Genomic DNA, 13,292 nt, shown 5'->3' on the forward strand with positions numbered 1-13,292 from the left:
TCAAGCTGCCTTTATGTGCTCATCCTCTGGGAAGAGATTAGGAGATTCTGCCCTGTTTTCCTGACCATTTTGGACACCTCACACCACTTTTTTGCCATTTGTGTATGGGACAAAAAAAAATGGAGAGCTGCCTGAAACCTGATGTACCTAACACAATTTTACATCTGAATGGATTTCATATTTTCCAAATGGACAGAGACCCAGTATGGTGTGGAAAAAAGGCCGGTCATCTATGTGAATGAATATGGTTTTCTTCCATGGAAGGTGACCAATAAAGGGATGTTTTAATGAGCAGGATCCAGTCAGGGAAAGGCTGCCTAATATGAACAAACAAATCAGAGTGCAATTAGAATCAGCATTTTCAAAGCTCTGTATTTTCATCTGTCCTCATTGCAATGTCAAGCTGGCATTTTCAGAAGCATTTGGCTCTGTAGAGCATTTTCAAAAGTCTCAGTTTTTGGGGGTTACAAAATTACCGGGGTAGAGTAGATAAAATGCGAAAAGTAAGACAAATGTAGTAGTGTGAATGTAGCCTCAGTCACTGCATTCACAGACTATAATTTTTGTGTCAACAATATCGTAAAGTAAAACAGTGTGCAACTTTCTAAGCAACAAGCCCTGGATTACTAAAGAGGTAAATCTACTGAATGAGAAGAAAAGAACATTTAAATCTTGTGACAAAGAGGCTCTAAAGAACATACAGAGAAGGCTGAAGAAAAGCTAAGTGAAGGGAAGGAAGCTTTACAGAGCTAAAATAGAGAATACTCTCACTCAAAATAACATAAAATAGGTTTGGAATGGACTGAGCATAATTACTGGACTCAAGCAATTCAGGGCTTAGATGCCTAAAGGAAATGTGGATAATGCAAACACCCTGAAACAATTTTTAAAGAGATTTTCTCTTATTTCAGCACCACCTTGTTCCAGTGGTCAATCCCCCCACACCATTTCTACTACACCAACATCTCCTGTCTGTGTCTATCAGTATGGACTGGTCATAAACAATGATCAGTTGAGGAGACAACTGAGGAGACTACATAGGGGTAAAGCCAAGGGCCCAGATGGGGTCAGTCCTAGAGCTCTTAAAGCATGTACTGACCATCCTCTGTTACTTGTTCAGTAGAAAATGCTGCTGCTGTGGAAAATATCGAGTATTGTTCCAGGTCCAAAGAAGGTGCATAATGATTACAGACCAGTGGCCATTATGCCTCACATCATGAAGATTTTTGATAGTCTGGTCCTAGATTAAAGGCCAGAAGTCCACACAGCAATCATCATCAAGTACTTCCATGAGAACCCTGAATACCATGAGGACTGATTGAAGTCATTTATGTTAGGTAGAGTGCCTAGAGGGGGCTGGGAGGTCTCATGACCTGGAACCACTGCAGATTACATTTTTTTCTCCAGCTTTCTGGAGTTTTTTATTTTGTTTTTTCTGTTCTCCCTGGCCATCTATGGCTATTCTATGTTAATTAGTGTTCTCTTATTTTAATTCTTATTTATTTTTGTGTTTTTTCTTTCTTCATCATGTAAAGCACTTTGAGCTGCATTATTTGTATGAAAATGTGCTATATAAATAAATATTGTTGTTGTTGTTGTTGGGCTATATGAGGCCTCTTGTGAAAGACCTCCTGGACTGACTGCAGTTTGTGGATAAAGCAGTGGACGATGCAATTATCTATTTGCTACACAAGATTTACTCTTACCTGGACAATGCTGGCAGCATTGTGAGGATTATATTTTTTATTTCTCCAGTGCCTTTTACACCAGCCAACCATCCTTGTTAAGGAGTATATGCAGGTGGATAAGCCTCTGGTGTCCTGGATAATGGTTCAGCAGACCACAGTTTGTGAGGTTCAAGAACTGTGCTTCTGATACGAATGAGAGCAACACTGGAGCAACAGAAGGGATAGTCCTGTTTGCATTTCTCTTCACCATCTACACCTTGAACTATAAATATAACACCAGAACATCTCACCGGCAGAAATTCTGAGATTCTGCACTAATGAATTATATCAATAAGGGAGATGAGACAGAATATAGGAGTCAGGTGGAAACTGTATATTGGTGTAGAAAGAATCATCTACAGCCTAACATTAGTAAAACCAAGGAACTGGTTATTGACTTTTGCCTTCACCAAAGACCCTCTATGTCTGGTCACTATTCAGGGAGTGAATGTTGGAAAGGGTTCACCTCTACAAGTACTTCTGAGTCCAAGCTAATGAATAGGGCATGCTCAGTTATAGGACACACTCTGGACCCCCTGGAGGTATTAGCAAAGAAGGGAATTAAAACAAAACTGAGTGCCATTATGAACAATGCTGCACATCATATCTCTGATACACTAACATTGAGGACTTTCAGCCAATGAATCATTCAACAGAAATGCGTCAAGAAACACTGCTGGGGCTCCTTTATGCCAACAACAATACACATGAATAATTCCTCAAGGCAATGGTGATGGATAGGCTGACAGATGAGATTAGACTAGAGTCCCTGTGGACTATGATGTTTGCTGATGACATTCTGATCTGTTGCAATAGTAGGGAGCAGATTGAGGAGACCCTGGAGAGGTGGAGATATGCTCTAGAGCACAGGTGTTGAACTCCAGGCCTGGAGGGCCGCAGTGGCTGCAGGTTTTCATTCTTACCATCTTCTTCATTAGTGACCAGTTTTTGCTGCTAATTAACTTCTTTTGCTTTAGTTTTAATTAACTTGACTCAGGCCCCTTAGTTGTCTCTTTTTCTTTAATTAGCAGCCAAACAATAATGAGACACAAAACAAGCTGCCACATGACCAGCTCACCTCGTCACACAATATCTGAAAATAAAGAAAAGTGAAGGTCTCAGTAAGGCTGATCTCTCAGGTCACCAAAACGTTTGACGAACAGAAAATCAGTTTTGGAAATGTCTGCTGTGGCAGAATGAGAGCAGCAACAAACCACAAAATTAAATAACAGGCTTAACTAATTTACAGCAAGAATCAGCTTCTCATTATTAGATTGGTTGGAGTGAAATTGGTTGGAGTTTGAAATCCCAGATTAACTGCTCATCTGTTGGCTCATTTCACATCTCATTTCTGTTTGGCTGCCATTTCATGAAGAAACGAATCAATTCAGAGGACTGAATCCTTAAAAACAGGGCTATTAAAATGAAGAAGAAAGGAGTTAATTAGCAGTGAAAACTGGTCAATAATTAGGAAAAAGGTCAGAATGAAAACCTGCAGCCACTACGGCCCTCCAGGCTTGGAGTTTGACACCCCTGCTCTAGAGAGGAGATGAATGAAGGTCAGTAGGAACAAGAAAGAATACAGGTGTGTGAATGAGAGGGAGGTCAGTGGAATGGTGAGGATGCAGAGAGTAGAGTTGGTGAAGGTAGATGAGTTTAAATACTTGGTATCAACAGTACAGAGTAATGGGGATTTTGGAAGAGAGGTGAAGAAGAGAGTGCAGGAAGGGTGGAATGGGTGGAGAAGAGTGTCAGGTGTGATTTGTGACAGACAGATATCAGCAAGAGTGAAAGGGAAGGTCTACAGGACGGTAGTGAGACCAGCAATGTTATATGAGTTGGAGATGGTGGCACTGACCAAAAAGCCGGAGACAGAGCTGGAGGTGGCAGAGTTAAAGATGGTAAGATTTGCATTGGGTGAGAGAAGGATAGATAGGAAATTAGTACATTAGAGGGTCAGCTCAAGTTGGACAGTTGGGAGACAAAGTCAGAGAGGCGAGATTGCGTTGGTTTGGACATGTGCAGAGGAGAGATGCTGGGTATATTGGGAGAAGGATGCTAAGGATAGAGCTGCCAGGGAAGAGGAAAAGAGGAAGGCCTAAGCGAAGGTTTATGGATGAGGTGAGTGAGGACATGCAGGTGATGGGTGTAACAGAACAAGATGCAGAGGACAGAAAGATATGGAAGAAGATGATCCACTGTGGCAACCCCTAACGGGAGCAGCCGAAAGAAGAAGAAGAAGACAGTGACTGCTCTCTGTATCTTTAGCCAAGTCAAAAGTTTTTCTTTCTTTTTAAAAATTATGGTGTGTATTTGAAGAAGTTGTTGTTGTTTTTTATATGTATTTATTGAACTTCTATAATAATGCCAAAAACGTCTGTTGATGGTGTTCACCAGGTGGATCACCCATTCTCATTAAATTGATGAGGGTAAATGCCTGTCTCTTGCTGAGTTCCCGAAGTAGGATTGAGATGCTCTAAAAAGCAAGACAAAAGAGCAATCGAAACGAGTAGGGGATATAATTATAAAGAAACACAGATCTAGAGAAAGGTATTAGACCATCTCAAAGGCACTGAACATACAGTGCTGTCCATCATACCGAAGTACAAAAAATATGAAACTAAAAACAATTTGCTGAGAAAAAATGAAGGTACTGTGACATCAATGTTCACAGCTTAACACTCTCACAGAAAATGGTTTACGGAAGTAAAGCCCTGGCTAAAAAGGATATTCTTACCTATAAGGAATTTGCACAACTTCACTTGGAAGATACTGCAAAGATGTGTTAGAAAGTCTTGTGGTCTGATGCGACTAAAGTGTAACTTTTTGCCTTGAATGCTTGAACCCTAAGTGGTGTAAATCTAAAACTGTACATCAACCAGGTGATACCTTCTCTACTTCCCCACTGTACAATATAGTGGTGGCAGCATCATGGTGCAAGGGTGCTTTTTGGCAGCAGAGGCTGGAAGACTGGTCAGGACAGAAGGGAAGGTGAATGCTACACACTATAGACAGATCCTGAAATAATAGCTGCTATGCTCTTTATGAAAACTTAAATTTTGAAGGAAGTTTGTTTTTCAACAAGACAATGACCCAGAACACACTGTCAGGGCAACAGCTGAATGGCTTAAAATGGAAAAATTGGTATCCATCAGAATCCTGACCTTAACTCCATAGAACAATTGTGGTGAGAACCAAAAACAGATGTCCACTACAGAATACCAAATAACCTGGCACAGCTGAAACAAGTTTCCAGGGAACAATTGGGAAATCTAGCTCCATCACACTGTGTAAAATTAATAGAGACTGCTTGCTGTGATAGCAGTGAGAGGTGGTTCATTTATATTTTTAGGGTTTAATTTATTAATAGTTTATAGTTTGTTTTTTTTTTTGACAGAATTATTAAAAAGAGTGTTTGTTTTACAAATAAAAATTCCAATTCAAATTCATCAAAACCTCCTGTGTGACAATCATTTTTGTGAAAGGCTGGGGGTAGAATTTTTCAAAGCATGTACAGTTACAGTACATGTGCTATGGACAACATTTAATGAAAAAACACTTTGAAAACACATTGAAAAACAAAGAAAATGTGTGCTCCTTAACCACCTGAAAGAACGTATGGCTTATAATTATTAACAAGTGCACTCACATATTCTTATAAAATGTTTACTAAAGTAGTACAAAAAAAAGTTTGTAGTTATTTTAACTATCAGTAGTTTTTAAAATTTTGCCTCCATTATATCATTAGCTTTTAGATAGTTATTTGGAAAGCTTAAATCAAACTGAGATTATTAATTTGTTGTCTCTGGCTCAGTATAGATGTGGGCACTCTATGTGCCATCTGATGGTTTAGGCTGGCTCCACCCATGTGTCGGTCCTGCTGTTTTCTCATTGCTGCTGGCCTGTTGACCCTCAGCCAGACTGTTATTAGATGAAGAAGGGCTGGGCAAAGGTGGATGGATAATAGAATATTGATTAAAATGTATCTTTTTGTGATCACTGATGCATCCTCATGGTAGTTCTTTGTGATTCCCAGCTTATTTTTAATTAAAATACCAAATAAATGTCATAATTATCCATTTTACCTTTGTACATTTTTGCTTTTGCTCTTTTTAAACATTTTGGTAATATGTCAATGATTATGAAAAATAATATCAAAATGTTGTTCTCTTTTTGCAATGTCATTTTTGCTTTCCATCTTCTTTATTTTTGCTGGATATTTTGTATTGTTTTCTTATGGACACAGCCATTGTGTTTACCATTTCCATGGCCTATTGCTGGTCAAGTAATTGAGGATGACATGGCATGTGACATTGTGTAAAGTGAGAGAGAAGAGGCAGAGGCAACAACATAAACAGCAAAAATGTCTGCTGAGTTCTGTTTAAGCCTATACTTGGTGAACGAAGCTATACAGAAAGAGTACTTGTGACTATTATTTATTAACAATGCAACAATATAGAAATGATTTTAAATACACAGAAAAACTAAAGTAATCTTCACGATTAACATACTAAATAAAACTGGACATTATAAAGTCACATTATTATTATACGTACAGTGCTGTATTCAGAATAACAGTGTATAAAAGCCAGTGTATAGGTTTTTAAACTAATAATATTAACAATGGCAACTTGTGCAAATGTTCTAGTTTGAGATTCTCTTGTTAGTTTGGCTAGAAATTGTTTCCTTTCATTTTTAAGACTTGAACTGCTTATTTGTTAATTGGGAACTTTTAGTACGTTTTTGATTTTCTGGCATCAGACTTTGCCTGCCTTTTATGATGATCCTTTATGATTCTCTCCTTTTTAATTCCCTTTCTAGGTTAATACTGTTGATTTAAAAAAGCAACTTTTGGATTTGCCCATTTCCCTTTTAAAAAGAATAATAAATGAATAAAATGTTCATTCAAATGAGTACATTTTGTATAACACTCTTTATCTGGTGCAGGCAGATTTTCAGGTTCAGGTTTCAGTTTTCAGGTAAAAATTACTATTACAAATTTTACAATTATTAATTACATAATTCATACATAAATGAGCAGATATGTATAAACACACAGTAAAACAAAGCATTCCCAAACTGATTAATGTAAATTAAACATAGCTATTTCTGTCTATTAACATTATCATGAACTGTGGCTAATTGTTCCTAAACTAATGATCTACCTACACATTGACCAGTTTTATATCCTCAAACAAGAAAGAGCAGCGGATTAAAGCAAATGCACTCACCGTTCTTTTATCAAGTCTGAGAACAGCAGCTGCGACTTCTCTGGGTGGTTCAACATGTCACAATGAGACGAGAGAGTAGGTTATTACTGAGTGAAGACTCTCACAGACTGTGCCTGTACAGAAAGTACACAACTGTATATCTAGAATTGCAGCCATTTAGTTTATTAAAGATAAATTCCATTACTGTAAGTGCTAAGTGAAATGAGCTGCCGGAGCCATAAGCATGTTTGGGAAAATCTGGATTATAACCTAAATTAGAAAGCTCATAATGCAGATTGTGTAAACTGAAACACCACTCCTAATTTAAAGACTTACTTTCTTCTCTGTGATGGCTGGAAGCAGATGTATTATACTCTACATACAAGTCATTCTGTTATCATTTGAGGAAAGACTCACTGTGCATATCATCTTCTTTTTCTGAAACCCAGCATTTCCCTCACCTGGAGTCACTAACAATGTTCCTTATTCTTTGAAAGTTTTAACCAAGGTTAGACAAAAAGTCAAAACTGAGTGACTGAAGGAACCCCAATCAAATATTACCCTGGAAAAAACAGATATAGACAGGGTTATATCTCCATCTGTCTTAGCTCAGTGGTGGGGCTGTGTTTGGGTAAACTAACTAAATGTTTGTCTTTTTCTGTTGCAGGCAAATGCCTTGGTGGATAAAGTCGCAGGCCAGAAATGCCAAGTGTCCAAAGGGAAGGAAGACTAAGATCATTTTGGCCTCAGGATCAGCATGATGTAGAAAGACTAGATCTTTGTGTACTTAATTCCATTTTTGTTGTGGATTTCTAAGGACTTGTACTAAATATCAAAATACTATTATAGGAATTAAATTAACAAGTGTTTTTTTCATGAAAGAGATATGATTTAAATACCTTTAAAGCTTGTTTTAATCATTTGTAATATTAAAAATGATTTCTCAATTACATTTATTTTATTTGTTCCCTTCAAATTCAGCTCCCAGTATTGGATAGACTATTTAATGCAAAACAACATTTTTTTCTGACAGAAAAAATAAAAGTAAAAAAATATATAATAGCATGCTGTATATCCTAATATGCTGAAGGCAAGGTTTAAACCCTAAATTGACTCACATCTCCAAAGGATTCTGACACTGTGCAGCCCATTAATTTTATTACATACACACAAAGCAAAAAAGAATACATATTGAGAAAACATCCTGTACATTAGATCTGAGGGTGAGGAAAAAATTAAAGAACGAGAAGTCATGCACACTCCTCCCAGAATGCACCTCTGTCAGGAACAGATATTGCAGCAGGGCAAATCTGTGCTGCCTGAGTTTGAGGAAGGGATGATTTACTTCGCTTAAGGAAGAGTCTGTTACTTGTTTTGCTGTTTGTGGTATCAGTGTACTTTGGACATAAAGACCATGTGTAATGATTGCTGATATCATTTACATTTACTCCATTAAGATCATACAAATCAAACTGTATTTGTAACCAGAGGGCAAATATGTTGTACTGGAATAGCACTTTTATTTCCCATGTGGCTTCTTTTTTCCAAAATAACATGAAACTTTATCCTTTTCTTTCAGGATGACCACATGATTCACATATTGTGCTCTGGTTGCAGCAATAGTCATTATTTTGATATAAACCAGAACATCCAATAGTTTCAAGTCTTACAAACCACAAATGATTGCTAGTAAGCCGAAAGGAGAGCCTGTCAGAGGCAGAAACACTTGAAGGGAGCTTCAGAAACTGTATGCTGTGAAATATTCTACATTGTGGGGAAATCTTGTGTTTATCAACATTGTTCTCATTATTCTAGTCTGTATATAATATATGTAATTGCTTTTACTGAAGAAGGCATTTCCATGTTGTATTTTATGGCATCATTTCCTGTGATTATTCTGTTATTAAGTAGATTCAAAGCATTCAATGTGCACACTGCACATTGTTCATTACTGCTTATATATATATATATATATATATATATATATATATATATATATATATATATATATATATATATATATATATATATATATATATATATATATATATATATATATATATATATATGTGTGTGTGTGTGTATTAATTTGGAGGCATGTATTGTAGACAAAAAATCTCCCACCTTTTTCTGCTAATAAAATGAAATTGTGGCGCTAATTTGATGAAATGTATTAAAGTGTAAGTTAACTGCAAGGACGCACAAGCTATATATGAAGTCTTATCATTACCCTGCTAATTTCTTAAATTGTTTTCTTCATAAATGTGAATAGGGTGAGTGTTTGAAAATTATGTATAAATAATGGTGTAAGCATAGTATGTGAAAAAAAAAATACCATTAGATTTCTTACCTAAAAAATATGGCAATTGAAAGCTGATTGTTAATTTGAATGATGTCAATAGTAAGGGATATTGTGTTTAATTTTACAATGAATTGTGTTTTTCCCTATTATTTTATCTGCATATTGCATCTCAAAATTGAGAATGGCCCCAAACAGTTGTGTGGATAAAGTACAAAAACCCTACTAATTATGTGTATTATGGCCGTTTTGGATCGTAGATCAAAGTTTGCTAGTTTAATTTCATGTATTTTCTTTTGTAGCTGTCATGAACCAAGAGCAAGTAAAGATCAGTTTATTTGTTGTACATAAAATGGTCATTTTTTACATAAATGCTTCATTATTTTTACAATATTAAAATATTCTTTCACTATTGCATGTGTTTGTTATTCTTATCATTAAATTTCAGTATACTGATGCTAAAGGCAATGATCATTGACCTTTTCCAGCATATGTAAAATATCATAATGTGGATATCTGTAGCCAGTAAATCATTTTCTTTGTATTTTGCACAAATTTTATACATTAAGAATGTTTTTTTGCTATTTCACTTTATAATTAAAAGCCAATGTAGCATGCGGCCGGGGCTCTTGCCCAGCTGGGACACCTCCACACTGAGAAAACCGGGGGAGCAAGTGTGGGCAGAGCTTTACCTCCCCTGGGACGCTAGATGGCAACCCCCCTGGGTTGCACCAGTGCCTCAGACTCCCGCAGGGCTGAATGGGAGTGTGGTGCAGCCCTGTTGGGATCCGCAGGCACCGCCAGGGGGTGCTGCAACAGGTGGTGCAGTTCTTCTGCCACACCCGGAAGTGCTGCTGGAAACAAGTAATCAAGAACCTGGAGCACTTCCAGGTGCATTATAAAAGGAGCCAGCAGCCACCACTCGAGGAGCCAGAGTCGGAAGGAGGAGTGACGAAGCTTGACCTAAGGATTGAAGGAGGAGAGAAGGAAAAGAGTAAAAGAAGGAAGTAATTCTTTGTGCGGTGCTGGGACTGTATTATACTTTTGGGGAATGGGGAAGGCGTTTCTCACAAGGGAAAAATAAAAAATAAAACCTGTTTGCCATAAACTTGTGTCCCACGCGTGTCTGTGTTGGGTTCAGCTGGCAGTGCCAGCTTGGTGGTCCACAAGTGGCGTAGCCGGCAGGATACCTGCCTGTCTGCAAGGCAAGAACCTGCATTGTAAAGTCTTGTGGCAACCAGACACAGCAGCGCAAGGCGCGCACACAAAGAAGCACAGCGGCATGCACGCACACGTGGCTTCGGAAGCACATGCTGAGGCTGTGCTTGAAAAAGAAAAAAAAAAAGGGAGCCTACTCAATGGGGAAGAAGAGATCCAGGAGGGCTCCTAAGGCAGCAGGCACAGGCATGCCTGCCGTTGCGAACGAAGCCCGGATCGAAGTGCTGCGGATAGCGGCCACCCAGAAGGCGGAAGCTCCAGGAGATGGGTTCCGCAAAGAAGTAGGCGGCAGCCCCAGGGATGATTTGCCCTGGGAGTGGTTTACATTCATTCCATATGCCTACCCCTTAGATGGCGAAATACCGGATCCGTGTTGTTGGCCTAAACACACTGCTCCCTGGGACGATGGCAGGGCGAGCTCGAGTGAGAGTGACTTCGACCTGGGCCCGCTGCCCTTCCAACATCTATGCATTAGTTTGAAAGGGTTATGAAAAGAGAAGAGTGGAGGAACCTGTAGAAAACTGAAAGAAATAAGGATGAAATAATTAAAATGTCATTTTCATAAAGGCTTATGAGACAGTTTATCAGGTTGTGATGGTTATTAAATTCACCATTTCTGCCTGCTTTTCTGATTAAAGTTTCTTTTCATAATTGGAGTAGGCACTTTTGGACATGTTTGTCTGGCTTTTATTTACCTATCTAACAGAAAGTTATACTACATTTGCTCTCATACTTCTTATTGCCAGTCCATGTTTCCACACATCTGTTTCAAGTTCCCTCAAAATGATTGAAAAATTAGACAAATTAAAGTTTCCTTCAAAAAATTTTCTGTAGACATTTTGCAATGAGCTAATAGCACCAATAGTAGCAGAAGCAATAGTAATAGTAGCATTGTCACATTTACAGTGTAATTCTTACTTGCATGTCTGACCAATATGCCACTCCCCAAGTGCCATCTGCGGGTTTAAACTGTTTTTCTAAAACTGTACTCCTTCTTGACTTTTGCATCTACCGTTATAAAAGTCTTCATTTAACTTTGCCTGGACAATATAGTGTTGAAAGAAAGTTATACACAAAGACTATGTTATGGACATCACAATAGGCTTGACGTGCTAATGCAATATGTTCCATAAAGCAAATGCTTGGGGTCATGAAGGCCTGTTATCTAACAGTTTTACTGTTTTGAGTTCAAACCACAGCCTATGCACTCTCTGTGTCAAGTCACATTGTCTTTGTCCACAGAACATTTCTTCAAATTCCTCTGTTATTCCAAAGATGTACAAGTTTGGATAATGGTCAAATCTAGATTTGCCTTATGTGAGTGAGAAATTATGTGATTGAGCCATTATGGACTAGAACTCTATACTGGTCTGAATACCGCTTGATTGAGATTTGGGCCCCAACCACCTCCTGTTGGACAGATCAATTTGCAAAATAAATGAATTCACCAAATGTGTCATTCTTCTGAATATTGATTCCTCAACTTTCAGTACCACATCCTAGGCCACTAATTAGCACAAAGTTAAACTTTAGGTCAAAGAATTCCTTACAATGGAGTACTTCACCAAGATATTTTTCTATTTTGGGTGATTCTGTGGTTTAATTGTGTACTTTAAAATATTACATTTCTAGAATTTTGCTCTCAAATAATGCAAATGTTTGACCAAGTTATTGCATGAGACATTCTCTGCCTTCATATTATACCAGCAAGCCATGCATATGGGGCAGCTTTGCATATTTTAAAACTACTTACAATTTTTATTGTATGACTTACGACCTTTAGTAGTAGTAATATTGGCAATATCACATGTACAGAGTCAGACTGACATGCTATAAAGGTTGAATACTGTAGATTTTATTCACTGTGTGGACACGTATTAGGAAAGTCAGCATTCTGACCCTACCATTATTTCTGTGCACATCTTCCTACACCAAACCTTAAATACCTTTTAATTCATTTTCTGGTATATATAATTGTATAATGAGGGAGTATGTGGCTTAAAGTATTTAAAATATATTAAGGTGTGCACAATTATTAGGCAACATCATTACCTCAAGTAAAATAGACCAAATTTTACTGACTGTTTTGTCTTGCTAGATTCCAATTTGACTCTACTTTCCTCTTTTGTGTTCTTTATTGCATAGACTTTATAAGAATGCCTTAATTCCCCTAGACTTACCCTTGTTTATAAAGAATTGTACTTTACAACTTCTCACCACCTTCCCTTCTACATTTATAACATAAGTCAATTACATTGATTAAAAGCACAAGCAGGAGTTAACTTACAGCTTAATAATGTATTATTGATAATATTAATAAAATAATAATAATAATAAGGGAGAAGAGAGAGAGAGAGGTTAGGAGCATGTGCTGATAAAGTGCATTGCCACACCCACCACAAGACAAATCAACTCAGGATCCCAGATTAGGACCCGAGTACAGCCATGCAATGGGTGACACCTCAGCATCACACTAGTTCAGATGGAATGGAACCAATGTGAGGTTTTTCATGGTGGCTGGAGTGCCAATTCTGCCACCAACCCCCAAGTTTTTCCCTGTAGACTGGCCTACATGCAGGGCTGGAAGAAGAGTACATGTGAATATTGACAACCATAGAACATGATAATGTTAGATGTATAATTTCAGGTGGCACACAGACCTGTAGTTACTCATATGTCTCTGCTCAGTTCATCACTACTGTCAGACACGTGCGAGTAGGAGGATGTTGTATGGGCCAAGCGATGGTAATTCTAACCTTCTCCTGTTATCTCTGTTATCTTTTTTTCAATTTCACATAGAATTTCACAGAAAAACATTGCACTTCAAAATTCATCATA

The sequence above is a fragment of the Polypterus senegalus genome, chromosome 2, assembly GCF_016835505.1.
Source record: "Polypterus senegalus isolate Bchr_013 chromosome 2, ASM1683550v1, whole genome shotgun sequence".
In the NCBI taxonomy this organism is placed as follows: Eukaryota; Metazoa; Chordata; class Cladistia; order Polypteriformes; family Polypteridae; genus Polypterus; species Polypterus senegalus.